General features: G+C 34.7%; 1 non-coding gene and 1 pseudogene across 1 annotated transcript; both read right to left on the bottom strand.

The window, feature by feature from the left end:
- LOC129086815 (60S ribosomal protein L7-like 1) overlaps positions 1-25,184 on the bottom strand; it is a 70,832-nt pseudogene extending 45,648 nt beyond the window's left edge.
- Positions 21,142-21,303, bottom strand: LOC129086861 (U1 spliceosomal RNA). The gene has a single exon (XR_008530855.1). It is a non-coding gene; the product is annotated as a U1 spliceosomal RNA (small nuclear RNA).
- Positions 25,185-25,552: the final 368 nt, after the last annotated feature.

Here is a 25,552-nt window from a genome sequence, read left to right as displayed (position 1 = left end):
TGTTCTTATTCTCTCAAGGTCCAGACTTTTAATGAATGAAAATATGGAATAATATAATAGTGAAATCCACTCCCCAACTATAGCATCCAAGAAAAAATGCATAAAATTTCAGTGTCTTAGAAACAAAAAGAAACATAAAAATTATGATTGAAGTTTTCGATACTGTTAAAGACTGATGACTCAGTGTTTTTTTCACCAGAGATTTCAACAATACCATGTAACCACATTGACAATCATCTCTTCCTCCAAATACAGTTGTACCATATTTATATGTATACATATATATTCATAGTCAGAAATGACCTTAAACAGTGGCAAGACAAGGCTTCAAACTGAAGGATATCATTAACCATACATTATTCCATTTTAGAAATTTAAAAATCCAGCGGTCTGACTCCTATAATACAGATGAAGACACTGCATTTCTGAGAGGTCAGGTCTGTTCTCAGGATGGCCCAGGTAGGCAGTTGTATAACTGAGATTAGGACCCACATCTCTTGATTGCCAAATTAGAAAAAAATGGGGCAAAGAAGTTTGTTTGCTATTTGGGCATGCAGATTGACTTTAACGCTTCAGTTGTGTATAATCTCTATTCTACTCATAACTGCCAGCATAATTGCCAAGGGCATGAAAATCAGAGAAGTAAAGTTTGATTCTGATCTCATTCCATACTTCCCATAGACAGAAATCTGTCACTATCAATAGCAAGTGATAGAGATTCTTGAACTTGAAAGCGAGTACAGGAAGCCTTTTATGTTTAGAATACAAATTCCTAAAGGATTGGCTGCATCCCTTCCCAAAGTAGACTGACACTGGAGCTCCTACTAATTAATTTCTCAGAATATTATGTAGATGTGTTACTACTACCCATCAATGTCTATAATGTTTTCTATGCATGTCATTTAGGAACTAAAAGCGAGTACCTTAAGTCACTTACGATACTCCAGGGGTTCATAACTACTCAGACTGGAAAAAATATGGCCCACATAGCGTATCAACAGCTTTAAAAATCAGTATAACAAAAAAGGAAAATATCAAGGACAATTTATGCCACTACTTACATTATCTTCAGAGCCCCAGACTATAGTGTGAGTGATAAGAAAAGTAGACAGTGTAATTTATGTGGTAAGCCAAATATGACAGGGCCACTTCTTTTGACATTGAGATTATTTTTTATTGTTTTGGTTGTTATTTTCATTTTATTTTTTACTTGTGTAAAACCTAGGAAAGCACATGCAACTCACAAATATCTAGGAAACAGCTACACATAAGATTACTATAATGAGAAGTTGTTTTCTAAATCCATGTCTCCTATATGGTTCCAGCTCAACTTCCCCAACCAGGTTCAGCCCATGTGACATCTCAAATCTTTCTCAGCCACTACCCACACTAATTTCTCCCTTCTTAGAGTAAGTGTGACATGCATAGGAAGTATCACAAATTGATTTTTAATTAAAGCCTCCTTTTGTTAATTTCTTTTTTCATTTGTATAAATCCTCGTCTCTCCTGGAGAAGAACATGAGAGTATATAGGATGTAGTACCTAAGAACATGGGTAATGGTATTCAAGTGCTTGGGTTTAATTCTTTGGTATATGACTACTATCTGGATAATCTTAGGCAAGGAACTGAGACTCTATCTCTATTTCATTAAAGTTATATAGAAAGAACAATAATAGATATTTTAAACTTGTTCTATGGTTTAAGTCAGTTGATCTCAAGTGGTGATAAATTTTGCTCCCCATTGATATTTGGCAATATCTGGAGATATTTTTGTGTGTTACATGTAGACAGAAGGGGTTGCTATTGGCATCTAATGAGTGGAGCTTAGAATACTGTTGAACATTTCTACAATGCACAAGACAACCCTCCACAATGAAGAATTTTCTGGCCCAAAATGTCAAGAGTGCTGAGATTGAGAAATACTGGCTTAAATGAATTAATTCATATAAAACATGTAAGAGGGGTGTCTGGCACATAGTAAGGGCTTGATAAAGAATTAACAGGTATTTTTATGATAATTTTATTGCTCAAACCACTAAAACATTGACTAAACTGCACATCTCTTCCCTAGATTTCCCTGGCTTTCTTTGGGCATCTTTTAACAACTCACTTCATTTTCTATCATTAGAAATCTTCCTTATCTGTAAACATTTAGTTCCCATTTTATCCTTCCATACTATTAAATGTCTTCTTATTAAAATTTCTAAAATTCTGTGAAACACTCTCAATTTTGAAATAGATAAAACTAAGGAAAGCATTGAAGTCTAAGAAAAGATGTCACAAAGCCTCCTTTAAAGAAAAAACTGTCATATCTATTATTAAACTAGCAGATTAAGTTCTAATATGTCACAGCTTTAAAAATTGGAGACGCAATGTTTTTATGAGGAACAGGAGAGAAATATTGACATTGATTCCCAAATCACATTTAAATACCTCTCACCTGTGTCAAATCAACAATTTTTTTTTTTTTAATGTAGGCCATGAGCCTTTATAAATCTGAGGTAGTTTTGTGATTATGGAGAGCTATAAAAGAATTAATATAGAATACTGTAAACTCTTTGCATACATTTTACTTCATTGATTTCTATAAAAACATGAAATATTAAACAGTCATAGGAACAACATGTCAGCAAATGACAGAATACAGTATAATTATTATAGTCAATTGGCTACAGGACTGCACAAATGGTGATATAATTGTCTTCAAGAAACACATTTGAGAATATTCCAGGAGTTATGCTAAGATTGATATGACTTAATCAATTCTATAATCATTTTCCATATAATAACTGTGTGCCTGCCTGTATCACTTAACCTGCTTTAAAAAAAAAAAAAAAAAAAAAGGAAAGCATCCTCATCTACTTTCATGGGCACACTGAACAATTTTTCATCACCAGATAGGACAGAATAAAAGGAAGTGAGTATCCAATTTGTGTTTTGAGAAAATTAGGAATTGACTTCCTGAATATGATTGATGAAGCCTACTTAACTCATTAATTACATCATCACCCATCGACAAAACAATCACCTTAATGACTTAAATGACCAACGTGGGACCAGAGCCTAGAGTCAATCCATTTAATAATAGATCCTAATTTATTTTAAAAGTAAATCACAAACAATTACTTATTCACACTTGTCATTAAATAAGAAGCAAGGAATCAAAGTTCATAAGCTTGTGGTAATATATAGACATTGATTTCCACTAAATTGGAGGTTAAAAGTAGCAGTATACGTAAAGCAAAGCTCTCAAAGGTAATTGTTCCCATGGTGAACATCAGTGATTCAATGCTGAAGACTTTCGTCATTGTAAGTGCAAGAGATCTCTCTCACCTTTTCCCTTTCCTCCTTTTTTTTCCTTCTCTCATTTTATCTATCATTCCTTCCAATTTGTCCTCTTCTGATCTACACACAAATACACAAGTACATATATATAATTATTATATTTGTGTATGAATATGTATATATAAATATGGGTGTATAATACAGATGTATAAATATTATAATTATATTTTATTACACATATACATGTATAATAATTATATATAAATATAATCTACTTCCTTTATAGCCATACTTAATTGTCCTTTCATTCTCAACATATTCAAAAGTAAGAATTTTTTCTTTCCATTATGATAACTTGTCCTCTCTTTTTTGTAGTCATCTTTTTTACAAATATATCTGTGAGAGATCAATGATGATAACTTTGGGAACTATTCCTTCAGAGAGAATTTGCTTTTACTCTATCAGTGTCTCCCAATCCAATGTCATTTCTTCTCCTTACTGGTTTTGGCTTAGTGTACAAGTTATAGGTTCACCTTTCTCACAGCATTGTTACCCCAAGTTTCAAATCTCTACAGCAGTGCCATCAGGGGATCTCCCTCCTTACTGGAGCCTGTGGTTCACACTGGCCTCTTGTGATCTGTGTTCTTGAGGCTACTCTCACCCCCACACCTATCTTACAACCTCAGTAGCCTACCTGGTTCCCTATTGCCCCTACCTGGCACCTAGACACTCTTATACCATTTCCTGACCATCTAAAACCCATCTCCTGGCTCACTGAATGACTCCTGGAAACTACAGGCCTGGTCCTCTGTTACTGTGGTCCTTTGTATTGCTGTGTGTGTGTATCTGTGGGGAGGGATTCTGGAGAACTCCCCTATCTTTCAAGATATCAATTAGGCCTCACAAATTGTGCACTAGCACAATTTTTTTTATCTTTCTGTCTTAAAACTAGTCACACATAATACCAGAATTAGAACTGCCACTTCTCAATTTCTCCAACACAATTTATATTCTAGGATGGTTCATTCTAGGGGCATAAGGATAATTCAACATGCAAGCAAATCAATCAATGTAATACACCACATTAACAAAATAAAGGATAAAAATCATGTGATCATATCAATAGATGCAGAAAAACTGACCATGATGTAACATCCATTTATGATTAAACACTCAATAAAATGAATATTGAAGAAAAGTACCTCAATATAATAAAGGCCATATATGATAAACCTTCAGCTAATATTATACTCCATGGTGAAATACGGAAAGCTTTTCCTCTAAGATCAAGAACAAGACAAGGATGACTACTCTCACTACTCATCTTCAACACAGTACTGAAAATCCTAGCCAGAACAATCAGGCAGGAGAAAGAAAGAAAAGCCATCCACCTGCAAAGCCATCTGGTCCAGGGCTTTTGTGTGACGGGAGTTTTTTGATTACTATTTCAATTCAGATATCTCACACAGCACTATTTTGGCCAACATATCCTCTAGGGCAAAGGAAATTAAGGAAAGAATAAACAAATGGGACTATATTACATTAAAAAACTTCTGCCCACCTAAAGAAAACATCGTCAAAATGAAAAAGGAATCACTAGTATGGAAAACATATTTGCCAATGATACTTTGATCTCCAAAATACATAAAGAAATCATACGACTCAACACCAGGAAGACAAACAAACCAGTTAAAAATAGGGCGAAGGACCTGAACAGACACTTTTCCAAGGAGGACACAGAAAGGGACCATAGACATATGAAAGGATGCTCAACATCAGTAGCCATTACAGAGCTGCAAATTAAAACCACAATGAGATACCACCTCACACCAGCCAAAATGGCCATCATTAACAAATCAACAAATGATAAGTGCTGGTGAGGATGCAGAGAAAAGAGAACCCTGGTGCACTGTTGGTAGGAATGCACACTGGTGCAGCCACTGAAGAAAACATTTCCTCAAATGAAGAATGGCATTTCCTCAAAAAACTAAAAATGGAACTGACTTTTGACCTGGCAGTTCCATTGCTGGGATTATTGCCTAAGAATCCCAAGACACCAATTCAAAAGAACTTATGCAACCTTTATATTCATAGCAATGTTATTTATAATATTCAAGTGCTGAAAACAGCCTAAGTGCCCATCAGTCTATGAGTGGATCAAAAAATTGTGGTACATTTACACAATGGAATACTATGCAACAAAGAAAAAGAAGGATCCCATACCTTTTGCAACCACATGGATGGAACTGGAGAGTATTATGCTAAAAGAAATAAGCCAAGCAGCTAAAGACAAATACCATATGATCTCATCATAAGAGGAATCTGATGAACAAAACAAACAAATGAGCAAAGTAAAACCAAAGGCATGGAAGCAAGGAACAGACTGACAGTGATTAGAGAGGAGGGGGATTAAGGGTGGAAGGAAGGGGAAGAGTCTAGTCAAGGAACAGCCATAAATGAGTAACGGACATGGACAACAGGGCAGGAATTGACTGTGAGAGAAGGGGGTAGGTAGGTGGCACGGGGAAAGCAACGGGGAAAAATTGGGACAACTATAATAGAACAACATTAAAAAAATAAATAAATAAAATAATGTACTCAGAAAAAAACAATGACAGCAAAAGCCATCCAAATTGGGAATGAATGAATAAAATAGTAACTTTTTGCAGATGACGTGATTCTTTATATAGAAAACCCTAAATTCTCCACAAAAAGAAAAAACTAATAGAAATAATAAACAAATACAAAATCAATGTACACAAATGTACTGCCTTCTTATATACTAAAAATGAAATTTCAGAAAAAGAAATGGAAAGATATTTTGTGTTACTGTATTAGAAGAATTAACATAGTTAAAATGGCCATATTACTTAAAGCAGTTGATAGGTTTAATGCAATCCCCATCAAAATTCCAATGGCATTTTTCAAAGAAATAGAATAAAAAAGCATCACATTTGTATAGAACCACAAAAGACCCTGAATTGCCACAACAATCCTGAGAAAAAGGGAACAAAGGTCAGATATTACACTTTCTGACTTTAAATTATACCAAAAAGCAGCAATAGTCAAAACAGCATTGTATTGGCAGAAAAAGAGACACATAGACCAATGGAACATAACTGAGAGCCATGAAATGACCCCACATGTAGCAGGGTAAATAATTTTTGACAAAAGAGCCAAACACATAACATGAAAAAAAAAGAAAAAAGGCAAAGAAACAAAGAAATGAAGAAAAGAGAAAAGGAAAGGGAAGGAAGGAAGGAAGGAAGGAAGGAAGGAAGGAAGGAAGGAAGGAAGGAAGGAAGGAAGGAAGAGAAAGAAAGAAAGAAAGAAAGAAAGAAAGAAAGAAAGAAAGAAAGAAAGAAAGAAAGAAAGAAAGAAAGAAAGAAGGAAGGAAGGAAGGAAGGAAGGAAGAGAGAAGGAGAAGGAAGAAGAAGGAAGGAAGGAAGGAAGGAAGGAAGGAAGGAAGGAAGGAAGGAAAGAAGAAGGAAAGAAAGAAAGAAAGAAAGAAAGAAAGAAAGAAAGAAAGAAAGAAAGAAAGAAAGAAAGAAAGAAAGAAAGAAAGAAAGAAAGAAAGAAAGAAAGAAAGAAAGAAAGAAAGAAAGAAAGAAAGAAAGAAAGAAAGAAAGAAAGAAAAAGAAAGAAAGAGAAAGGAAGGAAGGAAAGAATCTTCAATAAATGGTACTGGGAAAACTGGAAAGCCACATGCAAAACAAAGAAACTCAACTATTATTTTTCCTCATAGACAAACATTAACTCAAAATGAATCAAAGAATTAAACATAAGACCTGAAACAATAATTACAAAAAAGAGTCCTGGCTGGTGTGACTCAGTGGATTGAGTGCCAGCCTGCGACCCGAACAGTTGCCAGTTTGATTCCCAGTCAGGGCACATACCTGGGCTGCAGGCCAGGTCCCCTGTAGGGGGTATGCATGAGACAACCACATGTTTATGTTTCTCTCCCCCTCTTTCTACCTCCCTTCCCCTCTCTCTAAAAATAAATAAATACAATCTTTTTAAAAAAGAAGAAAATATGTTACTAAATTTATGGACCTTGGTCTTAGGATTTTATGAATTTGACCCCAAATTCATAAAATAGGAAAGTAAAGGCAAAAATAAATGAATAAGACTATATAAAACTAAAAAGCTCCTGTACAGAAAAAAAAAAAATGAAACAAAAAGGAACCAACCAAATGGGAGAAGATATTTGCAAACAATAGCTCTGAAAAGGGGTTAATATCCAAAATACATAGAGAACTCATACAACTCAATACCAAACAAACAAACAAACAAACAAAAAAAAAAAAACGATCCAAGCAGACACTTCTCCCAACAACATATAAACTGTCCAACAGATATATGAAAAGATGCTCAGCTTCACTAGCTATTAGGGAAATGCAAATAAAACTACAGTGAGATATCACCACATACCTCTTAGAATGGCTATTATCAATGAGACAAGTAATAGCAAGTGTTGGGGAGGTTGTGAAGAAAAAGGAACCCTCATTCACTGCTGGTGGAAATGTAAAGTGGTACGGCTACTCTGAAAAACAATATGTAGGTCCCTCGAAAAATTAAGAATAGAATTACCACATGACCCAAAATCCCTCTTCTGAATATCTACCTGAAAAATTTAAAAACATTTATTTGCAAAAATATATGCACCCATATGTTTATTGCAGCATTATTCGCAGTGACCAAGACATGCCAACAACTGAAGTATCCTTTGATAGATGATCGCATAAAGAAGATATGGTAAATATATGCAGTGAAATTCTAGTCAGCTGTAAGAAAAGATGGAATACTGCCATTTGTGACAACTTGAGAATATCATGCTAAGTAAAATAAGTCATGCAGAAAAAGTCAAGAACCATATGATTTTACTCATACGTGGGATATAAAACTGAAAGCATCAAAAAACATACAAGAGAAACAAACAAAAAACTCACAGACACAGACAACAGTACGGTGGTAGAGAAAAAAGGGGTGGGGAGGTAGTAAGGGGTTAGGTCAAAATATATGGTAACAGATTTGATTTGGGGTGGAAGGCATGAAATGTGACATACAGATAATGTATCTCAGAATGGTACACTTGAAACCTACAAGGGGGGACTCCAAAAAATGGAATTAAGGGATATATTACAGTGCTTTTCTTATGATTTAATTTATTCTAATCAATTTCTTTTCTTTCCTAATAAGATATGTGTATTTAAACATGAAACAAAATTAAGAGAAAAGAAAAAGCGAGCCTAAAGTTTCTTTTGGGATTACTTTCAACTTTATTGTAATTTCACCTGATGTTTTGTAGTTGTTTTTTTTTTTCCACTACACTTTGAGCCCCTTTTATTTATTTTATTGTTTTGAAATATTTTTTCTTTTTTATTTTAAATAATCTTTATTTTTCAATTACAGTTGACATATAATATTATATTAGTTTCAGATATACACCCCAGAGATTAGAAATTACATAATTTACTAAGTGTTCACCCCAGTAAGTCAAGTGCCTACCTAGGCACCATACAGTTATTACACTATTGTTGACTATATTCCCTATGTTGTATATGACATCTCCATGACTGTTCTGTAACTACTGATTTGTACATCTTAATTTATTTTTTACTCATCCTCTCCAATCCCCCTCCCATCTTTCAAATGTCAAAATGAGCTGTGTATCTGTGTTGCAGCCCCCCTAGAATGGGCAGGTCCACTCAAGACTCAGGTAGATGGAAGAAAATGCGTGGAGCCGTGTAGATGCTTGACATGCCTTTATTCGAGGGAGTCACACAGGCCACAAGCCCGTGTCTCTGTGAGGGCACCCTACTCACTCCCCTTCTTACTCCCTCTGTGAAAAAGCTCCTGCCTCCTTAAGTACTAGAAGGAACAAAGCTGGCATCAGGCCAAAAAGTGAGGTAACCTAGCATGAGCTGCTCATGTGAGCCTACTCAAGGCTAAGGCAGTTTATCTCACCCAGACTCAAGGCTATGAGAATAGTGCTTTATCAGACTCCTTCAAGGCTATGAGAAGCTGTTCCCACTAGTTACTCAAGCATCTGGGTGAGGTAGCTAGCCTGCCTCCACTTACCTTACAGTATCTATGAGTTTGTTTCTGTTTGCTTGTTTAGTGTTCTATTTCCATTTTTATGTTCCCTGTCACTTTAGTGAATTTCTAAGTTCATCTACAGTTCTGCTAAATTCATTGAGCCTTCTTATAACCAGTGTTTTGAACTCTGTATCTGGTAGATTGCTGGTCTCCATTTTGTTTAGTTTTTTTTGCTGGAGTTTTGTTCTGTTCTTTTATTTGGGACGTGTTTCTTTATCTCTTAATTTTATCAGCCTCCCTGTGTTTATTTCTAAGTATTAGGTAGAGCTGCTAGTCTCCTGGGTTTGATTGAGTGGTTTTATGTGGAAGGTGTCCTGTAGGGTCCAGTGACATAGCCTCGCTGATCACACTAGCTACGTACTCTAGGTGAACTCACCCCTCCAAGTGTGGGCTGTGTACTTTCTTGTTGCAGTTGAGCCTTGATTGCTGTTGACACATTAGTGTGAGGGATTTGCCCCCAGCTGATGTGCTGCAAGGATTGGCTGCAACCACTGTGGAGGATCAGCTGTGCCAAGGTTGACCCCACAGTGCAGGACTTCCATGTGGCTCTCACGCCCACTGAATTTGCCCCTTGATGTGTCACTTGTGGGAGTGATTGGGAGGTGCTTTGACATGGTGTGAAGCTGTCTGCCAGGTTTGCTGGCTCTGGGGCCTCTCTGGAAGTGTCAGCTGCCATCTGTGTCTTGCCTGGGCACCCAGTATGAGGTACAAAGCAATCTACAGATGGTTGCTACTTGTGCTTGGTTTGTAGGTGCTCAGGGGAGGCCAAGTTGTGAACCAAGGTCAGTTGCTGCTAGTGTCAAACCTGGGGCCACTTAGTAAGATACACTGGGCAAGCCAAGGCCAGATTCTGTTTGTCTGAGGTATTTTAGGAAAGTGTGAAGTATATGCCAAGACAGACTATTTGTAGGGAAAAGCGACTGGAAAAAGCTTGGGTGGGCTCACAAATTGGGTGGGGAGAGCTTTCAGAGAATCACCAGGACAGGGCTAGCAGTATTAGCCAGGTTAATGGAGACTCAGATACAGCAGGCTCAGAAAAGAAACAATGGCCTCTCCTAGCACTTGTGTCTGGGAGAAAGATATCTCTCAAACCCTTGCACTGCTGCCAGACAATTCAGTTTCTCCCATGTCCCTGGTGCCTTTGGAACTGATGCCCCAGTGCTGAAGCTCAGTGTGAGTCCAAGTTAAGTTTGGCCCTTTAAGAGAAATGTTTGGACTCCTGAAGCCCTCCATCTTACTCATCTATAATCCCTGCTGCTTTTATAACCAGAAGATATGGGGATTTCTCTTCCTGATACTGGACATCTGGACTGGGGAGGCCTTGTGTTGGGTAGAGACTCTCTCTTGTCAGGGTGACCTCTACAGCCAAAATATGTCTTCCAATTTTTATCCAACACAAGTGAGTTTGAGACCAGCCCTATCCACTTCTTCACCCCTTCTACCGGCCTAAATGTGGCTTCTTCTTTATATCCTTAGTCACGTGACTTCTGTTCACCTGGATTTCAGATGGTTGAGAATGATGATTGTTCTATAGTTTAGTTGTAATTTTGATGTGATTGTGGGAAGATTTGAGTACTGCATTTACCTATACCACCATGTCGACTAGGAATTTTTTAATTTTTAATTACAGTCACTTAATTTTTAATTATATTGTATGTAATTGACATACATATTATGTTTCAGGTGCACAACTCAGTGATTAGACATTTATATAGCTTACAAAGGAATCACCCCAATAAAGCTATTACCCATCTGATACCACACAGATTTTACAATATTATCGCCTATGCTTGTATGACAAAGCCACTGGAAGTGGCTTAGGTGGGCCTTCATGTTGGGTTGGGCAGGGTCTCAGAAAATTAACATGGCAGAAAACAGTGTTGGGTTAATGGAGACTTAGATATTGCACAAGGTTGCACCTGCAGGAAGGAGGGCTGAACAAAGAATAATGGCTTCTGTTGCACTTTTGTTGTACTTTTGAACTATGGGAGAAATCTGCTCTTCCTGCCTTTGCCTGAAGCCAGACAATTTAGTTTCTCCCCATATGTCCTTGCTGCCTGTCAAGCTGCTGCCCTAATGCTGGAGCTCAGAGTGAGTGACTCCAAGTAAGATCATGCGCTGGTTCTTCAGGACAAATACCTGGGACTTGAGTAACCCTCTGTCTCAGTCACAATCCAGGTTTTCACAGCCAGGAGTTATGGGGACTTTCTTCCCAGCACTGGATCCCTGGGCTGGAGAGCCTGGTGTGGTGCTGGAACTCCTCTTTCCTCAGAGGAGTCCTCCACAGCCAAGATATCCTTCCTGATTTTTAACTGCTCCATGTGGGTGTGGGACCAGCTCCATTTGCATTTTTCCCCTTTCTATCAGTCTCCATGTGGCTGCTTCTGTATATTCTTGGCCTTCAATTGAGCTAGATTTCTGGTTGCCCTGAATGATGGTTGCTCTGTAGTTTAGTTGTAATTTTGAAGTGATTGTGGGAGGAGGCAAGTACTGTGTTTATTTTACTTATTCCTTCATCTTAATCGGGAGCCTGCCTAATCTTTCTCAATAAGCCATTTGCATTGCTAATTTTCCTTCTGTGTACCTAAATGCTATGTGTCTGTAGTAGTTAATTTTGTGTGTCAGCTTGACTGCCAACAGGATACCCAGATTAAACGTTGTTTCTGAGTGTGTGTTGATGGCAATTCCAGTTGAAAGTAATATTAAATCCATAATTGCTCTAAAGTAGATTGCCCTTCTCAGTGTGGGTTGCGATCATATACATCACAGGTTCTGTTTCTACGGAGAACCTTAACTAACAGCATCTATTAGCAGTTTAGCTGTTCATAAAACATAGATACATTTTATTTATCTTCATGTCCCTCTTCCCTACCAAAATATGGCCTGATGACAGTGCATTATAAATAACTATAAGATTGTTTATTAAAATAAATAAGATGGTTTATGTGTAAAAGATCCCTTACTGATTACCGATTACTACAGATTTGAGTATTCATTCAGACATGATAGTATTGAAGAAACTTCTTCAGTATTTTGTCATTGCTATTTTAGTACTTATCAGATGAAGTTCAGATATCCCTTATTGTTTGCTCATTATGAACTATAATTAAGAACTGTATAATATTTCCCCAAACTAAGTCTGAGTTCTTGATCAAAACCTCATGTGACAACAACCAAGAAAACCAAGTCTTCACAAAAATTCTTATAAAAACCCACCAGAAATAGACATAAGAGTTTATATGTTAAAGAAAATATTCTTTATTCTGGAAGAGTCTTTGTGAAACTCACTCTAAGAAGGACAAATTTGATATCTGTTCTCTAATCCCTCAACACATTAGAATCAGAAAAATAGTAGGAGGAGATTGACTGGTATCTGGAGACACAAAGAGCACTGAGAAGTGACAGCCTCGATGCAGGAAAAAGCACACTGCTCTGAAACAATTTATAGGGAGATAAAATAGTCCCATAAACCTCAACAGCTCCTGGGACTGTCACTGAAGTAACACGGTACAGACCAATAATAGATGTTTGTATTTGATGAGGAGACATCAAAAACAAGATAAATTATACTTTTATGAAAAATGACAACTTAAGGGCAAGCATTTAAATTCCCTCTTCCCAAATTCTGACTGATAAGAGACTTAGGAATATATTAAAATAGATAAGCTCTCAGTGTAGTTTTTTTTTTTTTAATTCCGCATATAGTATCTGCTTTAAATAGTTTCTTCTAGACTTGGATTCAGAATCTAAATGGAAGAAAATATTAAAATGATTCTCCAACTGTGATACAGTGTTTCTATATGGTACAATATCAGTAGAGGAGACTATGGTTGGGCTCCATTATAATCATTAATTTCAGAGGAATGTCAGTGGAAGCCATTGGATAAATGGAGATGTCTCATTTGTGTGTGTGTGTGTGTGTGTGTGTGTGTGTGTGTGTGGGTGGGTGGTGTGTGCGGGCACGCGCACACAAAAATCAACAGAAACGGAAAACCCAAGGACAAATCTAGCAGTATCAAATAGAGTAAGACTGATTTCTTTATGGCTGTAAGTTTAAAAATAAAGTTACGTATAAAATCCAGACCAAACAAATAAAGAGTAAAAGAAAAAAAATATAGAAATTCGATTCAGTGGCTTTGAGGAACAAAAGGAAAACACTGCAAAGAAAAAGATCCCTGCGGAGTATGCATGCAAACTTAGCTTATATCCCACAATTCACTCAATATGAATAGAGATCTTAAGGTCAAATACCAGGTGTATGGGACAAATATCAGACAGAGATAGACTATAAAAGTCTTATTCCTTATATGGTCAATCCATCAACAAATAATCTCCAAGTTTAAGGAGTGCTTAATACTACATTTCCTGAATACCTACTATAGGAAAATACATATGACAAGTAATTTATACATGTACATATATAATCTATATAAAATAGATTTAAAAGACTGATGATATATAAAGAATGGCAAAGATCTAAGTTTTATAAACAAAGTAGTTATGATGATGACAGTTACTATATACTGTTTAATACTAATGATAAAAATGGTGACTCTTCATTTAAATACTAGTCATGACATCTACATTAATATAGGAATAAGGACAAGATCAGTATTAAACGGTATGATCTCTGAAGAAACATGTAATTTCTGGAACAAAAAAATCACGGTATAAACTTACTAATAAAAATATTCAATAATTTTTAAAATTATATTAAAATAATTGATGGTTCCAAACTGAAACAGGATTAAAGGATGAAAATACTAAAGTGACAGAAGAGTTCATAAGAATATTCCTATAATGGCTATGAATTAAATTAGTTGGATAAAAACACAGGATAAAATATTCTAATTTCAGAAAAGTAAAATCTTCTTACAAAAGAACATTGTCTTATTTTTTAAAAAGAGATCTTGTGAGCTTAGGGAAAACTGAAGAAATATAGATAATTAGTATTTTTAGTCTCCTAAATTATTTTTATCTTTTCACATACCTAAATTTCTCTAGGACTTCCCTAAAAAATGGGTGGGTGCAGAATGGGCATAGACAGACTCTATTTTTCATTTTAGTGAGGCTGGGACACAAGTATGTTTTCTTAATTAAAATAAAAGGTATTTTTACTAATACTATAATTCAAAAATTCTATGTGGTCATGTCTTACTGACTAGTACAAAACTATCTTGGATTCACTCTACATTCTCCACCAAAAATTTCAGAATTTCTTTTACTTGTTTCAAAAGAAAGAAAACAGTATTTTTAGAAAAAAAATGTTATTTTCCTCATCTGGGAACAATCATAGTGCTTTAAGGAATCTTCTAAAGTCAAAACAAGAGGAAAAGATTGAAAAAATATCATGGCAGAGAACATTAGAAAACCTCAGTAATTCAAAGGGGAGGATATATTGATTTTTAAAAAGCAGACTTCAGTAAAGTAGAAGAAATTAGAGAACAATGAAAAGACAAAGCATAGAGAGTATTGAGCAAAGACAATGTGGCAACAATTTTAAATATCAGATTTTAATAATTTAATACTGAGTCCATGATGCTAGACCCAGGGAAATGCCCTCCTATAGGACCCAATCACATTCATTTAAAGTTTGTATTATTGTGTGCTTACGGTGGCCCTCATTAGATATTTCAATGGAAATCAAATAATGAATTTGTATTACTTCTTTTCTAGACTTCCTTAATCATGATATTTATGTTAGCCTTTTCCTACAATAATCTCGCCTCCTAATTTACCCCGTTATACTTAAACATTTTTTTCTTCCTTAAAAAAATCCAAAATAAAAATGAGTAGCCCTGAAAACTTTATGAGTTAATTCGAAAACAACTTGAGGATTTCTATCAAAGTTCAGTTCAAAATCAAAAATAAATTGAAATGCTGATTAATATATGAGTTAATCTAAAAGGTAAAAAATATATATTATAGTTTCCAGAAGATAACAGCTTAAGGTATAATCAAGAAATATTTTCCTGAGATAATATTTAAATTTCCTACTCTAAGGATCTACCAATGTCAAAATAGAAATATTGAGCAAAGACTGCAAATAGACATAAGCTGATGAAACTCCTGAATTTGAATTTTAGAGAGGAACAGCAGACTCTGTTCTGCAGTGGCTAAAAGAGTGGGCTGCCCAGAAGATTAAACAGATAAAATTTTCCATTCTACTAGTCACTAGTTATGAGACATTAGGAAAGTTTATTTTTATTCATTTACATAACATGGGTATTTATAGCATCTATGTCATTGTTTTTGTTGTGAGAATTCAATGCATGAAGAATATAAAATAGGTGCTAGAACACTTGAAGTAATTCAAAAGGCTGGTAATTCAATTTCCATGTAGTCAGGAGTCCTTTCTCTTCTTCTCCATTGTCTGTGTGTATCTCTGTGTCTGGCTCTTCACACACAGACACACTATACAAGACAAATTTTAAATATTTTTAATTTAATAATAAAAACATCATATTACAATTTGTGAGAAAGAGAAAATAGTGTTTAGGAAAAAAGTTTTACTTCAAATGCTTATGTGGTACAACATGAAAAATATTTTAATCTAAAGTTCTACCTTATAAGGCTAAGGGAAGAAAGCAACAAATTAAATCCAATGCAGGCACGAGGAAGAAAATAATAGAGGTTAAGAGCAGAAATCACTAAGAGCATAAGAAGAAAAGCAATAGAAATTCAATTAAATTTTAAATTTCTTCTTTGATCAATAATGATAGATCTCTATTAAGACAAATAATACTCCAATTGCTAACATCAAAATGAAAGGAAATATCTATAGGTCTTAAAGACATTAAAAGATTACTAATGGAATATTAATAATGCAGTCAAGCCAGTGAATTTGGTATTTTTCAAGTGAAATGGGTAAGTTCCTTAAAAGACATAAACTGTCATAGCTTATTCACTAAGGATTAGAATTAGTGTTGCCCTAGTACAAATACATGAAAAGATTTTACAAGAGAATCTGAAAAATACTAGGAACCAATACATTTTAGAAATATTACTTCAGAATTCCTTAATGAAATATTAATGAAGAAAATCTAGCCATATATAAAGAACATTATGCATGATGACCAAATAGGATTTATCCCAGGAACACAAGGCTGGTTCAACATCTTAAAATTAATAAATGAAAATTACCATATTAACACATTTATGAAGAAAAAGCATATGACTCTCAAGAGATGCAAAAAATATTTACAAAATCCCTCTTCCATTTATAATTAAAATTCTCACCAACGTAATAGTGAAGAACATCCACATGTTGATACAAAGACTCAAAGAAAACCTTACAGTTAGCAACATACTTAACAGCAAAAAATCTAAGTGACTTCCTCTTATGATTAGATAATTTTTGAGGAATCTCCACAGTTTTCCATAGCAGCTGCACTCATTTTACATTCCCACCAACAGAGTACAAACATTCGGATTTCTCCCTCATTTTACATTCCCACCAACAGAGTACAAGCGTTCGGATTTCTCCACATTCTTGCCAAGATGTTATCTTTTTTTTTCATTACACAATAATAGTATGTCCATACATCCTAACAGTTGCCAGGATTATCTCATTGTTATGGTTTGCATTACCCTGATGATTAGTGATGTTGAGCATATTTTGATATACTTGTTGGCCAATTGTATGTCTTCTCTGAAGAAAGTCTACTCAAGTCTTTTGCTCATTTTTTAAAAATTGTTATTTTTTGTTTTATTTTTTCATTTTCTTGCTATTGAGTATAAGAAATTTCTTATTTGTTCTGAATATTAATCTCTTAATAGATATATAGGTTGCAAATATTTCCCATTCTGTATGTTGCCTTTTCAATCTATTATAGTAATTGTTTATTTTGCTGTGCAGAGCTTTTTAGCTTGACATAATACTATCTATAGTTCCCTTTGCTGCCTTGTGCTTGATGTCATAGCCAAAAAAATAAATAAATAAATAAATAAATAAATATAACATTGCAAAGACCAATGACATGAAACTTTTCTGCTACTTTATTCTATGAGTTGTATAGTTTCAGATATTGTATTTAAGTTCTTAATCCATTTTGAGGTAATTTTCACACATACTGTAAGGAAAAGTTTCAATTTTATTTTTTACATGTAGACATCCAGTTTCCCGAACACTTTATTAAAGAAACTATCTTTTCCACATTTTTTTCTTTTTTGGCTCAATCCTTCCATCCCCACCCACCCAGTCCCCACCCCCCACTCTCCGCCTGCTCTTTATTCAACTATGTGTAGGTGATCACATTTCTCTGGTTGATATTCTCCCCTGTAGCATCATGATCATTAAATTTTATCTATGAAAGTAAATTCAGTTAATGAAATAGACATGGACACATTTTATACATGAAAGGTAAACAGAGGGTATTTATATAAAGAAACTCTCATTCAAATTTTCTGGAATTGTAAATAAATTTATCTTTCCTTAAGAAAATTTACTCATATAAAACAAAATCTATGTGTGCACGCACACACACGCACACGCACACACACACTTTGGCCCTAACTTCATTGATACAAATCTTTATCCAAAGAAAACACAATGTCAAAATGATCATATAAATGGATGTTCATTGAAGGGGTTTTTTAAATCTATTAAAATGTACAAATTTCTAGTAAGAGAAAAATTATTAATAGATTATGATTCACCTTTTTATGGGAAAATTATTCAATAATTCACAACTTTTAAAGAGTGATAACATAAATTTTTCACTAAAATGTTTATATTAAGCATATTACACAAACTAATTTAATTTCTGTAAAAATAATCACTCAAAATATACAAGTATAGTTTGCACATTAAAAAAATAACTAGAAAAATACGCCAAACTATTAAGATTAGTTAACTTGGTGATGGGATCATTACTGTTCACTATTTCTCTTTATTCTCCTGTACCTTCCTGTGTTTTTCTTTCCTTAATTTAAGAACCGGGATTTATACTTACAATATGAAAAAATAAAAACAAAAATGCAATGTACCTTCCCCACTTTGGCTTTGTCCATGGGCCCTTTATACACGTTCCTTGAGGGAGGGAGGGAGGGGAAAGTGGTGGTGGGTAAATGGAGAAAAATGTATTTGAACAATAAAATTAAATTAAAAAATAAAATAAATATCAAAAACATAAAAAAGTGCAATGTAAAAAACAGATCTCATCATATTCAGCATATAATTGATTAGCATGCCCTAAAATCTGTGCCAGACACTCCATATTACCCCATTGGCTGATGATGGTTCATGGCAATTACCTGACCCATTTGAAATTCTTCACCAATAGGCAAGGGGAAATGCTTATTAATAACTTTCATCCAGTTGATTGCTTAGACTCTTCACCATTCTTTTTTCTACATTTCCCAATCTCAACAACGAAGTAGAAAATAATTATTGCTAAATATATCAAATGAGTTCATGTTTTCAAAAGTCTATTAAGTGTTCCCCATTAAAGCATCACAGGAACATTGATATTGATATATCTCATATATAAAATGTGTAATATCACTGCTAGAAAAAATATATACTTTGAAAAATACATAGCTCATCCATTTGATATATTCCTGAGTTGACAGGAAAAACAAAACTGGCATCTTATTGATGCTTGAAACAGACACAAATGACTTCTAAGTTAGCACCATGTTTTCATTTGGGGATTCCATTGTTTATATCATTTTTATGAATAATTAAAAATAAATCTGTAATGCCAGTAATTATAAAAACCCATACTTAGCTTTGCAACAGAAGACAGTGACTCCAACTCCTTTGAAGAATATAAACTTATCTATTGTAATAGATAGGAGCTATAGAGAATGTCCTGGCCTTTTCGTTAAACCCTAAAGAAAGTAGCAATTTTGTATGTTACATTTAATGACTTGTTTACATAATATACTCTTCAGATGTTCTAATTTATATTCATTTCACAGCTTCTGAAATTTACATATGTGATAGGGAAACTTAAAAATCTTTTAACAATCATACTGGCAAATTTAACTTGTATCATCAGGGAAAAACTATTTGTAATTATGCAAAAATATAGAACTAAATACTTGCAACCATGTATCTGTAGCGGCAAAAGAGGTTCTTTCCGTGAGCTTTTCTCTAAATCCGTGTTTTAGTTTAGGTGGAAAGAAAGAACAATGTGTTCCAATTCAAATCACATTCCACTCAAGAATCTAAATTAGGTTTTTTTGTTGTTTTTTTTTTTGTTTGAGTTAATGTAATATTGTCCACATCTATCACGTATTTTTTCTTTTTTTTAATTTTATTTTATTTTTTCAAATACATTTGTCTCTGCCTACCCCCCACCACTTTCCCTTGCCCCCTCCCTCCTTCCCTCCCTCAGCTCTTCCCCTTTAGTTTTGTTCATGAGTCCTTGCTATATGTTCCTTGACTTTCCCCTTCCCTTCCTTTTCCCTGCCCCCCCTCCCTCCTTCCCTCTTGTCTCTGTTGATTTTTTTTCCTTTCAGTGTTGCTGGTCTTATTTTCCTTGCATCATTGTATTGTTGGTTAGGTTCCGCTCATAGGTGAGATAATATGGTATTTGTCTTTCGCCCCCTGGCTTATTTTGCTTTGCAGATTAGCTTTACCATCTGAGGTACAACTTACAATGAACACACACAAACACACACACACACACACACACAGTTTTTAAATGAAAATTGTAATGGCCATAAAGAATAAATCATTAAGTAAAGCATGTCATTTTAGTAACCTTTTATTGTGAATACATAAATGTAGTGAAGGAAAGCTAGCAATGAAAATGACACAGTATAACTGAATTGGAAAAGCTCATGTGAAACTATGATCTACCATACTTTTTTATTGAGTCTCTACTTCAAAAATAGGTAAAGAAAACTCTACTACAGATCACCAGTTCAAACTTAATCACCAATGACTCTCCAATCTTAGATGATCAGTACAGCTGACCCTCAATTTTCCATTTGTAAAGTTAAAGTGTGACACTGATTACCTTCAGTGCTTCCTCTTGAATTCTGTCTTTGTTATCTGAAGTCTTATCTCTGCAATGAGTTACTCAGGTTTTTTTTGTAAAAACTTTTTACAGTCCTTCTATAATACCTAAAATTATTTGCTGTAGATACATTCTATGCTCTCTGCAATTGTCTACTAAATCTAAACTTTCACAGTCAAAAATTTGAACTGAAAACAGCAAATAACACACCATGCTTGAAGGTAAGAATAAAATATTATATTAAATCAATAGTGCCTGCTCAATGCATTTATGACACATTAGATTGTTAACTTCATAACCAAAGGATCGTGAAACTAGTGAGAGAATTATAATCATAATTGTTTCTGTAAATTCAGCATTTCAATAAATATTTCACATTTGTAATTTTTCTATTCTATGGCACAATAAAAATAATAGCTAATGCTTATTAATTGCTCAGCCCATACCAGGAAATAGTCTAAGCTCTTTATGAATAATAGCTCATTTAATCTTCACAGCATTGCCTTATGGTACTTTTTAATATTCCAGTTTCAACAGATAAGGAAAACTAGGCACTGTGGTTCAGTGGTAAACACTGGAATCACAGGCAGACGTTGAGTCTCTGCTTGCAAATTCTGTGCTATATTGTCTAACTAAGGAGAACAAACAAAGAAGATAAGCAAGAAACAAGGTCCTTTGGCTTGTATGCAGTGGAAATTATCAACCTAAAAACAGAAGGGTACAAATATAGATACGTATTTTGCTGTGTGTAATGTGCATTTTTTTGCCCCAATTTTTTTTGAGGGGCAGGGGAGCGCGAACGCAGTCCCCCACTACCACAAATTATGCAGTCGAGTTTCCCACATTTGGGGAAATTGCAGGGGTCAGCACATCCGGAGTGCAATGGATAAGCCTCGCCCTGGGAAAACCACCTTCGTGATCATGGTATCTCCCCTGCCAGGTAAGTATGCCCCAATTTTTTTTAAGATTGTATTTATTTATAGAGACAGGGGAAGGAAGGGAAAAAGAGAAAGAGAGAAAGATCAATGTGTGGTTGCCTCTCATGTGCCCCCAACTGTAAACCTGGTCCACAACCCTGCCATGTGCCCTGACTGGGAATTGAAATAGCGACCCTTCGGGGGTCAGCACTCAATCTGCTGAGCCACACTAGTGTCAGGGCCTGTTTGCCCAAATTTTTGAGGGAAAAATAAGGATGCATATTATTTACGGGTAGTTCTAATTCCTACGAATAATGTAAATTATAACGGGGGCTCCTAAAATGTGGGTGTGCCTTATACACGGTGAAATACAGTAGCTATAATTTGTAAAATCACGAAGCATACTAAAACATGAAAACGAGAAAAGATTCCCACCCCATAATGGATAACTTTCTATTTGAATCACACAATTTTTGGTATTTGGGGACATGAAGCATTTCATAGCTCTAAGTGAAAATGTCTTTTATTTGAATGATAAATTATTCTCAGTCCTGGGAGTAAAACAACGAGAAACACGTTCTTTGATATTGATGAAAATTTCTCATGGTACCCTTTATGAGAAACTGTTCTTTCTATCTTTTGCAACTAAATTACATAATGGTAGCAGTTAAGTGGTCAAATAAGCAGTGTTAATAAGCTGTTGATAAGTAACAGCTCTCAATTTTAAAGAGACTAGGTCAATGTAATTTGCTGCTACAAATTCTAGTATGTATTTTGTTTCATTATTTGTGATATGGCATTTGGGACATATAAATATTATCTCAAACATACTGCAATGACACTTAGCATACACTGTTTGAATGTATTTTTCTTCTGCAAATACAAGAAAGTAGGTCTTGTTAGGTCAGGAATAGACAAAAGGAACTGAAGAGCCAGCTTGCCTGCCACTGTCAGGTGTATAAGGGGACGAGGCAAATCAACCTTCGTTTATTACAATCATCATTCCAGAGGTTTTGCTTGGAACTGAACTGCTGAATATTTAACCCCAATGTGCTGGTATATGTAAAATGGGCCTTAAGAAGGTAATTAAGGTTAAAGGAGATCATAAGTGTGAGGTCCTCATCATGGGATTAGTGGCTTAATAAGAAGAAGAAGAGAGATTGTTATTCCTGTTGTGTAAGCTGCCCAGTCTATGGCATTTTGCTATAGCAGGCCAAGCAGACTAATACAGGTTTAAGTTTAAAACTGGGGGAAAACACCAGAAACGCAATCAGGAAGGCAGGCATAAACTAGTCCTTGATTAACCAGCCATTGATTGGAAAAAGAAGCTGGGCTTAGACGTTAGGAAGTGCAAACCGAGATTGAACAATTTTAGGGTATCTGTCAAATGTACCAGGGGTAGGACAGTGATTGGGTTACTTATACAATGTTGCTAAAAGGCAGGGGCTGAATAAAATTTGTTGTAACACAAACTCAAATGGCCCCTAGCTACAAGAGTGATTAAAGCTTCCTCTTCTGCTCTCATTCACTAACCCGGCTACTGATCGAGGTCAGAGAAAAGGTAAAGATTCTCCAAGATTCTTCCTGGGCCAGAAAATTTTACTTGGTTATCTTAAATGCAACTTTTCCAAAGTAAACATTTGAATTTATCATTTATTTTTAGTATACAACCTCCCTTAGGCATCATATCTAAACCTCAGTCACCATTAAAGAGAGTTTTGAAAAGGTATCATCAGTTTCACAGAGCCTGGTTACTTCACATGCTACAAATTTTCAATATTTTCAAAGTAATTAAGACTGGGGTAAAAGCTAATGCAAATATCATGGTGGTTTTCCCACATGCAAAATATTTCAGTGCTATAACAAAATGCATTGGAGCCCTTTTATCAAGGTTAAAAAAGGTCAATTTGAGAATGTTAATGGGTAGAACTTTAGAATCGAGTCACTCAATTATGCTGATAATTAAAGGGGTGGGCTCAAGTTCCAAGCATAAGAGGCCTGACAACAGAACCTACACACTTACTTTTATTTAGTATGCTATCTTGAAACAAAATGAAATACATAGAATTTCTCTGATATATGTGTTTGTATATTTTATCATAAATCCCAAGAAATTCATTATCATAAATATGCCACAGAGATAAATGTTTTACCAGAAGAATTACACTTAATATTGTAAAATAGAATTGCATTATTCTTTAGAGTCACTCAGTAAAATAGTGAGTGCTCTTGTCATGTTGTTTGATTTGTAATTTGAATTGTAAAAGAAGACAAAGTTTCACACATGTAATAATCAGTACTGTTAAGATACTGTGTCCCCAGTTTCACCTACAAATTTCATCCAAAAGATGCTTTCATTTTGTAGAAATTGACATGATTCTCACATTTATACAGAAGTTTTAAATGTAGACTGCCCAAAACAACTTTGAAAAAAGCAAACTTGATGACTTATATTACCTCATTTCAAGATTAATTAAAATGCTACATTAAATAAGATTATATGGACTTAAATCACAGTTATAAAAGAAAAAATGGCTAGAACAGAAACACAGATATGGTTAGTTAATTTTAAGTAAAGACTCAAAGGCAATTCAGTATAGAATGGAACATCTTTTCAACATTATTGCAAAACAATGGGATATGCATAGGCAAATATATGAACTTTAATCAATACTTCAAACCATATGTAAAAATTAATTCAAAATATTTCCATCTGGAACACATAAATAACATTCAAGTCTCAATAATAAGAAAATAAGAAAACAAATAAAAACTATTTTAAAATAAGCAAAGAATTAAACAAATACTTTATAAAAGAAGATACATGGATGGAAAATAAGCAAAGATCCTTGATATCATTTTCAATTAGGAAAATGCCAGTTAAAATCAAAATTAGATTCCAATATAGCTATTAAAATGTCTAAAATTAAAAAGACTGCATCACATCAAGAGTTGGCAGGGATGTAGAGCAACTAGAAGTCCCATATGATGCCTTCTAAAAAGTTATCTATTTTCCTATCTTAAGACCTAGCCATTACACACCTACATATCATTAAATAAATGAAAGCAATTTTCTGTACAAAGACTTGTATACAAATGTTCATAGCACCTCTATTTAAAAAAACCAAAAACTGGAAATCCAAATGTTCATTATCAGGTGGATGGGAAAATTAATGATAATATTCATACAATAGACTGCTGCTCAGCAATACAAAAATTAACTATGCATGCTTGTAATGACATAGATGAACCCCCATATATTATGCTGAGTGAAAAACACCCGGTAAAAATACATTCTGAATGACTCTATACATATAAAATGTTGAATATGCAAAGGTTCTATAGTGACAGAAAGCTTATCAGTGGTTGTCCAGAAATTCTGAAAGGACATGAAAAATCTTTGAGTTTGTTATCCACTATCAAGTTCATTATCTCTATTGTGGTTATAATTTCACTGCTGTAAACATACATCAAAACACTAAATTTTGCATTAAAATATGCATTTTGTTGCATGTCAATCATACATAAACAAAAATATTTAAAACAAAGAAATGAAATATTTTACATAGCAGGGGCAAATCTTCTCCTAATTGTTAATGCAAAACTAAGTATATTTAAGATTTTTCTGTTCCATCTGAATACATCATCTTATGGTTGCCTTAAGCCACAAATGCAATCTTGATTCAGCAATTAGAATGGGTCCAGGTTAAAAAAATGTTGATGGGATGTCTAAATCACTGGTTTTCCAGAGATGATGTGGTCCTCTTACTCTCCCCTCTGGCTCTTATATCACATACCTCCCAAATATGGACTTGCTTTGGCAGAGCAGTAGGTATGCCTACTAACAGGCAAGCAAATGTCCAACATTATTTGTTGTTGCCCACTCTCTTTCTTATAGCCATTAAACCTCATCACGTACAGTGAGTTTGATGGTCTAACCTAACCCAAAGGCACTGCAGTGTCTTTGAGCAAAGTGGGCACTACATTTGCTTATTCAGGTATTCCTTTTTTTTAAATGAGATATAATTGACATATAACATTGTGTTAGTTTTAGGTATATAGCATAATATAATTGGATATACAAGTATGCATATATTGTGAAATGATTACCATAATAGTTTAGCTAAGATTCATTATCACACATAGTTATGTGTTGGGAAACGCCCTGTCTGGTTTCAGGAACTGTAAACCCGCTCACCGGCGGGAGGGCCCCAAGGCTGGAAATAATCAGGAGAAAACAGGCTCCTGAGGAGACATAACCTGTCCCCCCGCCCTGGCAG

Source organism: Pteronotus mesoamericanus, unplaced genomic scaffold (assembly GCF_021234165.1).
Source record: "Pteronotus mesoamericanus isolate MK-2021 breed Mesoamerican mustached bat unplaced genomic scaffold, CSHL_Meso_final scaffold_45, whole genome shotgun sequence".
In the NCBI taxonomy this organism is placed as follows: Eukaryota; Metazoa; Chordata; class Mammalia; order Chiroptera; family Mormoopidae; genus Pteronotus; species Pteronotus mesoamericanus.
The sequence above is the reverse complement of the archived record's forward strand: the minus strand, read 5'-3'. Positions and strand labels throughout refer to the sequence as shown.